This window comes from Lactuca virosa, chromosome 3 (genome assembly GCF_052849685.1).
Source record: "Lactuca virosa cultivar CGN04683 chromosome 3, Lactuca_virosa_CGN04683_v6, whole genome shotgun sequence".
Classification (NCBI taxonomy): Eukaryota; Viridiplantae; Streptophyta; class Magnoliopsida; order Asterales; family Asteraceae; genus Lactuca; species Lactuca virosa.
In genome coordinates, this window is record NC_136428.1 from 265,523,764 (window position 1) to 265,533,483 (window position 9,720).

Here is a 9,720-nt window from a genome sequence, read left to right on the forward strand (position 1 = left end):
ATGGGTTTTATAATCATTTTTTGATTATAAAAAGGGGGAGAATGATGGGTATTCGAAGCTTCTCGGGTTTGTCGAATATTCATTTGCGGATTTGAAGACCGGTGTTACTTCGAGGGGGAGTTTGGTCTTGATCGCGCTAGATCATTGGAGACTGAAGCAGGGACATCCAATCCTAACTTTGAGGGGGAGAATGTTAGGGTGCAAAGTCACTCTTGGATGTAGTATTTTAGGCTTACCCTCTTGTATGTGTAAATGGGTTGAGTCTTTCCTATAAATAGGAAGTGAGTGACTCCCATTAGGGAAGGAACCATTTGGAGTGTTAGACTAGAGAGAGAAACTTTGTACAAACCCATTTGTATATTCTTTCTAGATCTAATATGAGCTTACACAGATTTATTTACTCCTTGTGTTCTTGATTTTACATGATGATTCACTAGATCTTTCTAATTCCGCACATGCCATCATAATCAACACCACTACATGTCTGTCTTCCAATTCTATATTTTACTATGCTTTTGCTTGATCGTGATTTTCATGTTCTACATATCGTTTTAGGGGTTTGGGTGTGGCCGCCTCTGCCACGAACGTTGACTTAAATGATCATCATACCACCGCCTTCATGACACCGAAAGCCCTAGCATCCGACTCCCTGGGTTGTTCACTGCAACGAACTACCACCACATATGTAACGTCGTAATTTTCACCATAATTTTTTTTTCCTTTTTAAAACATTTATTTAACAGAATACGTTAGCGAAAGACTTAGTTTTTTTAATTCAAAACATTTTCAAACCACACGTTACCATTTTCATAAACAAACATTCAACCATTTAATTAATGCAAAAAGGAGTTCAAAGGAAAATAAAAACCAAACGTGTTCAGGTGGCATCTTTATTAAAACTAACTACCCAAAAGGAACCCAACCTCACCAAGCCATGCTCCTAAGCTACCTGTACCAATCAAAAAGCATTTAACAAAGAAACAAGTGTCAGCAACCGCTTCGTGAGCCGACAAGTTGTACACATCCAAAAAGAAAACACACAATTCCCGTAAGGGTCATTCATGCAAATCATGATAAGAGCATAGTCAAGAAAAACAAATAACATGATATCATAATTTATTTCAATCATATAGTTTTCAACTTAACTTAAACGATTATCACATATAATTTAATTCACCGTTTATTATATGACCGATTAACTACTTTGGGGTTCCTTAGGGAGAGTCTACCCAACAACTTAACCCCGTTCACTACTCGTGTGCTCAGCCAGTTTAGTGCTCTAAGTGGCTCAAGACTACCATCCGAATACACCAACCCCAAGACTTCCACTTTCACTACTCCGACTTGCAAAGTACAAGTACTTCACGGTGTCGTTCAGGATCGGTACAAACGGTGTCAATTCTACCGTTACACCTCCCGATTCTCACGTGATGTTTGATCCGGCCACACCATAAAGCCAACACCACTCCAGTTCTCGTACACCGAGCTGCACACGAACCACATGTCACACGACTATCTAGAAAAGTTCGTGTAACTAATCACCGTTATCGCTTAAGCTCTTTCAACCTATTCGACTTGCAAGGATCTACCCATGTCACCGTTATACCCCGCAAAAGCATGCATACACCATAATAATCATGTTACTCATACAACTTAAACGAGTAATTATCATGTAATGAAGTTCATTATGATGTCACCATACAATAGCATATAACTACCAATTCATGACACATCATATCCGCATGCAATTTACAACGTTCACATAACATGAATATCACCATAGCAACTGATACCAAGGAATAAGCACACATAAGATGCAAACAACATATGTTCAACAATTATCATAAGCATCTATAAACCTAGCATGATTCCTAATTTGCATCAACAATTCACCTATGAGATGTGGTTTTCGGTTATGCACTAAAGTCAACAAAAATTATCGACTCACCTTATGTTTGAAGCGAGTTCTCCTTTTTACTTCAAGCCTTGACCCTTATTGAAGTTGTCAAGTTTTCACCTAATAATCACACATACCAAACAATCCTCAAAATGGGGTCCACGTTTCATTAACACCTTTAATTTCTTAATGGGTTACATATTTTTTTAAGTTTCACAGCTTGACCACTGTTCAGTGTTTTGGTCATAAAACAGAATCTCTAACTCCGATTGAGCTGACTCCGGACTTTCTGAAAACTAGACTCGATTTCCTACATTTTACCCGGAGAGGGGCATCAGCCAATTCTGCCCAGATTAGCAGCTACAGCCCTCGCAAGGTGGGGCGAAGTTGCTGTGCAGATTTCCAATAATTGCCAAAATCACCGTATGATTCATAATCTTGGACAAAGGATTAAAGCCATACGATTTAACACACCAAAAGCTTGAATGAAGGTATTAATAAATAAATTAAGTGGTTTATGAAAAGACCAAGAATTGACTAAAGTAAGATGCCCTGATGCACCAATAAAGACTTCTTTTAGTTCAAGATACATGTAGGGACGAATTTTGAGTGAACTTTAGACACACATTATGGGGTTTTCAAGTTTGTTGTTTCAGCCTCCAAGTCATGGTTTTGAAGACCAAAAATACAAACAATACCACCAAAAATTTTGAGGACTTCCAAGCTAGAATTTTGATAAAATCTTTGCTAGTCCAAACAACAACATAAATTCCCACATATCAAAACTTCTAGGGGCTGTTTTGAGACTCACAAAGAGAGTTCAAAACATGATTTTTATGAAGAGAATTCTTTACATAGGAACATACATATTTTGGGTGATTCAAGAATCAATAGGCAATTCACCAAAAGAAAAACAATTCAACCCATGATTGTAGTAAATTCGTCAAGCATGAATTCGATCAATTCATCAAATAGTGGGAACAAAACCATGATTTGAATTTTGAAGTGAAATAGTGCATGATTAAACTCCAACACAGCAAGCAATTTGAATCTAATTGAAATATGAACTTAATAGGAAGGAGATTCAGGGAATTACCAAGATGAATGGCCAATTCAACAAGTTTGGAACAAGAAATCGGAGCCACCGCCCTTGCTATCGTGATCGACACTCCACAACAAGACCGATTGGGACTTGCTTGCTGATGTTCGCAACCTGCCCCTGCCTTGTCTTCTTCTCTCTTTCTTCCAGTCGACGCACACCACACTTGGGAGGAATCCATCGCTACTTTTTTTTTCTTCACACCCTGACGACGTCGAATGGGAACCGAAGGCAGGAGGTGGGTTTCTGGATTACTTCTTATTCCACACGAGGAAACGGATTGGAGAATAATCGATCCAATTCCCTTGAAGGTTATACGTAATTACTATACTCGAAGAAAACGGAAGAAAATAAGCACATACGTAACTATCGGTTAAATTGAATTCAAAATAGAAATGTTACACTTTAAGTCCTTCGATTTATTTCAAAATAATTCTTTTAACCTTTTAACAATTTCTTTAATAATCAAGTTTCATTCAATGACATTTTATGACATTTTAACTCCTCTATGTCATTCATACGTCTTACTGAATTATATATATACCTTATTTTCTATAAAAATCAATTAATTAAATTATATACCCGTTAAATATGTCGATTAATTAATTTAGGTATTAATTGACACCCTTTTTGTTTAGTTTATTTCATTCTATACCCTTAGAATCGAAATATCTTTACAACAATTAATTTTCGAGTAACAAAAAGCTAACATCGATACCGGAAGGATTTTCAGGTCGTTACAACATACCACCTCTCACCCCCAAATAAGTGCTAAATTTAGTGGTTTTTGTTGCCATGTCTCATTCTAACATGTTCGATTTTCTACCAAGTTCCAAAATCTGGAACGAATCAACCTCTAAAACAACGAAAGAACTACCATTGTTCTTGGTTCCAGGTTATTTCAAGTTCTAACATGTTTGGTATTTCTGTTTTTACCTTTTTAACCATTTATCGTTTTTAGTTCCCATTGTTTATGTTTTTTGTTTTTAAACAGAGAAACGAATTTGTCTAGAAAATATAGAAGATAGAAGTGATGCAAGGTGGGAATGAAAGTCGAAATATAAACAGATGTGTGTTAACTGGGGTTAAATGCAAGAAATAATTGTGTTTTTCTATTTCTATTTTGAATTGTCTTTTTAATTACTCTAACATGTACGTGTATGTGCAGATAATCAGGTTTGTGTTTGTGTGTATCTTGTGTATCCATGTGTGCAGATGTCTGTATGTGTGTATCTATAAGATAAGAAGAAGGCGAGCAAGTGGTATTTTTGTGTAAATATGGGTTATTTTCTAGAGAATTTGCTCATAGAAGTGGTTCAAAGGTTTTATTTTTGCATTTTTTTTTGTCTTGCTCTTTCTGATCTTAGTCGTCTATATAGACTAGTTTGATTTTTTTTGTCTTTACATCTGGAAATAAAAACCCGGGTTTAAGTATTGTTTGTTTTGATGCAAGGTAGATAGAGTTTGATGAGCACATATCACAAGAGGGCAGAATGGTAATTAAGACATTGTATTTTGATGGTATTTTATAATTTTTGATTAATTAAACTCAACTACTAAAATTGTGCACCTATTTGGATTTTTTATTTACTGATTATTATTTTAAACTTTTTAAAATACAAAATTTTGTGATTATTATTCATTGTCACATTCATTTCTGAAAACTACCACAGTATATGGTGCTTATGAAATCATTGTTTTGTTTTGTGTTATGTTCTACCTTGATGTTAATGGGTGGTGGTTTTTCTTTTTAATTTAAGTTCTATTGAGTAGATAAACGATGATGAAGAAGCAGGGCAACTTTGTATATGGGCTATGACCGCTTATATTTATTTTCCAGCTTTGGAGCACAAGTTATACAATTTTTTTGGGTAAAGATCTACAAGTACATTTCCATTTCTTCCATTTTTCCTTTTTATTTAGGCTAAATTCTATAACAGCAACGTACGTTTCGTTTTTGTATACCCATTTATAGCCCTGTACCTCAAATAACAATGCTTGAATAAGAAAAATAAAATAATTGTAAATGAATGCAAAAATCTTCATATAATCGTATTTTTCTTTTTGAATACTCAGTTATAGCATTTTTTAACTTTACAAATTGTACTTTGAAACTACATTGTTATTGTTTGGTATGTGTATGACAATTAAATTTTATAACTGTTGCATTCAGTTTAACAAGGAACCTGGTACACATTTCGATACTTACCCAATTCATGCAATTCATACTCAAAGAGTTGGCTAGGGAATCTCATAGCTGCGCTCCAACAATTGGTCAAAATATTAGTAGTATAAAGATATAAGCGATAAGCCTAATGTTTATAACATAAGTTTTTTTTTTTAATAAAATGTTGTGGACACATGTAGTTGTATGCGCTGTAGTTTCATTGGGATTTATGTAATGACAATTACTTTGTTTTAATTTTATATATGTTTTAAATTAGCCTTCTTAATGAAATTTCTAATTATATCACAAGAAGTAACATAAAAACTAATTAAAATTTATTTTAAAAGTGCGACTAATTGACCTAATAACTTATGTCAAATTGGGTCATGCCAAATTTGCTTTACAGATTTGATAATTTTTAATCGTATATGTACTTAATACTTTTAATATATTACATATTATTACAAAGCAATATTGCCAAAGTAAAAGTCAATAATTTTGTGAAATATCATTATTTTTTTTTTAAGTTATAAATAAATTTTGATGGCTCTCTGCTCATTTACCCAACATAAATATTAGAGGGTTAAGTAGATATGAAATGATGATCATGTCCTAATCTTCTTTATCATCCATCACTTTTATTTGAGTACTTAAGGCCCTTAAACTCTAAAATAAAATAAGAAATAACAAATTATTTAAACTTATGATATTAAGTAGGTATTTATCTTTCGGAATCGGTTTTCTCGCATGGTCAATTTTATGTGGCATTATCTAGAAGGATATCACATGTCAATACAAGTGTATTAGTGAAACCTGACTAACATTTAAAGTACATCAAATGTGATGTATAAAGAAATGTTGAAGGATTAAAATGCGCAATCAATCACGTTTTCATGTACATTTATAAAGAATCCTAACTTTTCATTTTTAGTTCTTATTGATTACGTCTCTGCTAGGATGACAATACTGATAACTATTTAGATATAGTAAACCATTTTCACAAAAAAAGCAATCACCTCTACAAACTAATTTTTGAAAAAACAATTTATACCCGTCGTTTGACGCGAGTAACAGCTAGTATATATATATATATATATATATATATATATATATATATATATATATATATATATATATATATATATATATATTATGATTTTTATTTATGTTTTTAATTTTATATGTATTATTTTTAATTAATGAAGTATTTTCTTTTTATTAATTTATTATAATTATATTTTATTCAATTAAAATAGAAAACTAAAAGTAAAATATAATATAACACTCATGGGTTTGTAGGGTGAAAGAAAAATAATATGACGATGACATGGCATGACAATATGAGAAAAAAATTTGATAAATTCATAAAGTGCACATTTTTTGCACTTAATCCCCATATCATATTTTTGCCAACTTTTTAGATTTTATTTAACATAGGATCCTTAAAACGATGTTGCTTAAAGTTTCTTTTTGACTTTGAAATATATATAAATTTTTGAAGTTTTCAAAAGTATCTATTTTTATAAAAAAAAATGATTTCTTTATTGCAGTTCATCAAATAAACACCAAATTTATTGAACACGTTTGTCAACTGATATTTGATGAAGATGCTAATTTCCGAATCTGAATTTAAGCTTTAACGTTTTTTTGTGGCTTCATTCTTAAAATATTTTCTTGAAGCCCAAGGTGGCAGGCGATATTTGGAAAATTAACGTTTTTTTGAAAACTAAATTCGTTAAGTAATTCTTTACGAAACACAATGAAATTGTTCGAATATAAAAGAAATTTGTGTTCTTAATATTTTTATTCATTCAAACAACATGAATGTCAAGTAAAATTAGATTCAATAAAAACAATATACGCGGCCTCTTGCATCACCAACATGGTTTTCCATCTAAGTTTCATAAAGACGTATATGAAGATTTGGAAAACTTTGAAGCACGGGTGTCCAATAGGCAAAAGGCACCAATTATGGTCATGATTCGAACACGTAGTAGAAGAAATTTTGGAGGATTAGATGATACATAAGATAGGAATGCCAAGCTACAAGATATATTTGTTCAAGTGACACAATTCACTCGGTTATTCAGCAACTAAGAAAAATGAAGGTTGTTAGGGAAACATACGATACTTGTCAAGACTCAGAATAAGTATGATGCCACTTACCAAGTTCTGATGACCATTGTTAGGAAGTAATACGGATAATACACGAAAATAAAAGCACACAAAGACACAGTATTTACATGGTACAGTCAAGGTAACCTACGTCCACGGACAAGAGGGGAATATTCTTTATTCATAGAGTTTTCAAACAGAGATTACAAGTACAATCAGTAGAGATTCATCATATTCACTAAGGATACAAAAAAAAAGACAAGACAAATGACTTAGCATTCATCCCTATTTATACTTGAGGGATCAGACCTAAAACGTTAATGGGACAAGCCCATCTGGCCCATAGGCCCATGAAAGGTGTCAATGAATCACAATCTGTCATGCAACATCTTATGGGATATTCATCCATGTCATACAACCCATGAGCATCAGCAACACACATGATGGAGCATTATGAGCCACGGTGACGCATCACGATGCACAAGTGGCGCATCATGAACATTAGTGGCGCTTCATCCATCACGGTGGCGCATCAAGGTGTATTCCATAAGCATCTTCAACTTCATGGGATCCTTGGACAATCTTGAGCAATATAGAGGACTTCATAGCATACGGCTCATAAAGGGATACCTTGGCATATCAAGGAAGCAAGTGGCGCATCCTTGCATTAAGATGGCGCATCAGGCATGTATATGACGCATCTTGATCAAGGGATGGTGCATCCTCTTCCAAGTTGGCACCACCTCCTTCTCAAATGGCACATCTTGACTCCAAGTTGGCGCATCTTCTTCATAATGGCGCATCATCCTCATGAATGACATATCTTGTCACTAGGTGTCATATCTTGTCACTTTGTGGCATATCAAGTCACATCAAGTCACTTGGTGGCATATCAAGTCACCCGGTGGCATATTAAGTCACTTTATGGCATCTAATGACAGTTTGGCATACCATGTCCTTTGTTAAGAGATTCATTCCTTTATCAGGAGATCCATTCCTTTCTTAGATGATCTATTCCTTTGTCACGTGCTCCATGAATCCCAAGTTCTCCATTGAGTTCCAAGTGCTCCATTGAACTCAAATGCTCCATGTGAATGCTCCAAATACTCAAGTCATATTTAACAATCTCCACCTTGAATTGGGCATCCTCTAAACTCCACCATAAACAAGAACTTCCCTCCCTTCCTGTCATCAAACCCCGAAGGGGCTTACCTCTTACAAACGTCAACCAAGTCCAAGCAAAGCTTGAACTTCTCTCTGAGCAACGTCCTTGTCACCATGTCTTCTGGATTCTCTTTAGCATCAGACTTTTGAATGTATTACATGTCACAGAACATGATAAGTTTCTCCACCTTCAAAAGAATACTCTAAACAAGACCAACCACCAATGATCTATTTATCACCATATCACTTTCATGGTCCGAGTCTATCAATCAAACCAAGTTTGTATGTCGTGCATTGGCACCATACACCAGATAAACATCAAGGGTTCCCTTCAAGTGTCGTAAGAACCACTTGACCACTTCCCAATGAGCTTTCATCCGATTACCTCGAACCACCAAAGAAGTACCAACACGTTTGGACCGATCATGATAGAACGACCGCAAGACCGCATGGGGTTTCTCAAGAAGCTTCTTCAAGTTGTGTTACCTAGGATCAGTAGTACCAAACACTTCTTCCCTAGGTTGTTCAATGGATTCCTCACGTCTATGTTGTTCCATGCCACTCTGTTGTTTCTTATTTATCACATGTACCACCTCATCTCTGGTTATACATGAAGGGTTTTGAGCATTCTAACACTCCTATGGTGTACATGCAACCCTAGATGCTTTGGATCTATGTTTTCTCTAATATACATGCAAACTTTTATTTTTCCAAAGCATCATCCTAACTAGCATACAATGGAGTATCTTTACTACAAAATTCTAGTTAGATGACATACCTTTTGTTGTAGTTGGAAACCTTGGACCTTTAAGAACTTAGTGCCACAAGTGTTGCACCTCAAATGGAATCACACAATACCACCAACAATGGAGGAACTTGAGAGGATGTTACTTGCACTCATAAAATCGGCTTGCCCTCTTGTAAGCTTCCTTAGGTCCGATTTCATGAGCTAGAAGGGTTCTTATATACTGTGGCTTAATTAGGGTTACACCATGAAAACCCTAATGTGCATGACCTTCCATATTCCTCATGCTCCATGGGTTTAAACCTCCATGGATCATCCATGGGTCACCACATGGGTTTAGCCCAACACAAAGAACTATGGATCATAAGCCCACATTATAAGAATGAATGATTTACATAATCAATCCCCATATATTTAATTAGTCCCTTTTGATCACAAAATTAATTCCAAATTAATTCTTGATCAATACTAATTAAATAATATGATTTCATATTAATATATTAGAACTTATAATATATTAATAAACCATAAAT

General features: G+C 34.4%; 1 long non-coding RNA gene across 1 annotated transcript; it reads right to left on the reverse strand.

Moving 5' to 3' along the window:
• Positions 1–804: 804 nt before the first annotated feature.
• Positions 805–3,316, reverse strand: LOC145162939 (uncharacterized). Its single transcript, XR_013739448.1, has 3 exons — positions 2,994–3,316; positions 1,949–2,017; positions 805–949 (listed from the first exon to the last, which is right to left on the reverse strand). It is a non-coding gene; the product is annotated as an uncharacterized LOC145162939 (long non-coding RNA).
• Positions 3,317–9,720: the final 6,404 nt, after the last annotated feature.